The sequence below is a fragment of the Ixodes scapularis genome, unplaced genomic scaffold, assembly GCF_016920785.2.
Source record: "Ixodes scapularis isolate PalLabHiFi unplaced genomic scaffold, ASM1692078v2 PGA_scaffold1__304_contigs__length_218370807, whole genome shotgun sequence".
Lineage (NCBI taxonomy): Eukaryota > Metazoa > Arthropoda > Arachnida > Ixodida > Ixodidae > Ixodes > Ixodes scapularis.
In genome coordinates, this window is record NW_024609846.1 from 70,472,709 (window position 1) to 70,474,406 (window position 1,698).

Here is a 1,698-nt window from a genome sequence, read left to right on the forward strand (position 1 = left end):
AGCCCTCCGCTACGAAGGAACCGCCACTGCGCCTGCGCGCCGATGGCCTTGGCTGCAGAGTTCCGGGTAGCGGAGGGGCTTAGCGGAGCGGGAAACACGGTCTACTAAAACTCGCTATCATCTGCGTTTCGCACCGCTGCATTTGCGCCTGTTGCACAAGCGAGAAACTTCAGCGTACCTTCGCGCTTCTAATGTGCTTTAAGTCTCTCTCAAAACAAACTGTCTTTTTCGATGACGCTTAGCAAGTTTCTAATTAGAACCCTATGTTCATTTTCAACCATTAAGAAGTCAATCAACAAATTTTAGTAAATTATCCCTTTGATGAACGCGAGAAGAATTGACACAGCAGATTGTTTTTAACTTTGCCAGTGCGTTTCTGGCGTCCTTTTACTTGAAAAATAAAATCCCGGAAGCAAACAAACATTTTACAACAGAGAAAAAAGTGGGACACACTTGTCCCGTTCACCATTTAGGTCACTTGGCATAAGTGGGACAGCTATGTTCCACGGCCTACATCGGGTATACCATCACTGGTTGTGGAAAGGATGAAAGCACAGAACGTAAAGGGGGACTTCACTGACATTGCACAGGTACTGCGTGCGAGCCTCTTTGGCCTTTGTTGAGCACCAGCGGCACCGGCGGCATGTTTTTGACAGGCTAGGGTGGTGGGCGTTTCCAGCATACCGGAGCTCCTCATGGACGCCAGTCATGGCATGGACAATCTTCTTGCCCCGTTTATTGCGGGAGGAGACAACGCTCGTCCGGCCCTTGGGGAAGCTTTTTTGAGCGATCAGCTGCCTTCCAAGCTTCAGTTCGAAGTGGACATAGTCAACAGGGTCCAAACTGCTGAGCAGAATGAAGCATTCGCCACTGCGGCATCGAGAATTAAGTAAGAAATCCGCCTTCACCATCGTTTTGAGCGACGGTCAGCAGCATACGCATTGCGCTTCTGGACAAACTTATCAACGCCGGCCATTCATATGTTGTAGTCTTTTATCACAGCAGGGCACTCCATTTCTTTCTTTGTGCCATTTGGCAGCGTTCGCTAAACTTGTGTTTTGTCCTCGGGATCATGATAGCTGGACATGACGTGGACGCTTTTCGAATCCTTTTACTGGTAGGCAACAACATCTCCTTTCCTTCTCCATAAATTGCCACCTCTGTCCAGTTTATTGTCCACTTTCACTTCAGGTGTAAAAACTCTTGTTCGTTCGGAACGTTCCACACGCGAGGATATCTCTGTTACGCAGCTCTTCCAGCAGTTTTGTGGACGTAAAGAAGTTGTCACAAAGCAACTAAGACCCAGCTGGGGCTGCTCCGCCGGCAAGCGTGAGCACTGCCTGTTCACCCAATGTCCTGTCGACTGACTTCTCAGCGCTTTTCCCCTCGTAGAGCTGAAACCTGATCATATAGCCCGTTTTCGAGTCCGCCAATGACCACATCTTGAATTCTCTTTTGATCTTCGACTTTATCGGCATGTATTGTTTCATACTTGAACGACACCATGCTTTCTTCCACAGCAAGATGGCTGGGCGGGCTGTATTCTGCATGAAACTTTTCATTCATTATGTTGACCAGAGGACGCACCTTGTAAGAAGGATTAAACTCTTTGGTTCCATGGGCTGGCGTCTTCTCAATGTCATTCAAGTGAAGACAGTTTGTTATTGCCTGAAACATTTTGTAGGTCATTACCGCAGC

General features: G+C 48.1%; 1 pseudogene; it reads right to left on the bottom strand.

Annotated features, from left to right (window-relative positions):
• Nucleotides 1-527: 527 nt before the first annotated feature.
• LOC121835749 lies at nucleotides 528-1,490 on the bottom strand (annotated as a pseudogene).
• Between the last annotated feature and the right edge of the window lie 208 nt (nucleotides 1,491-1,698).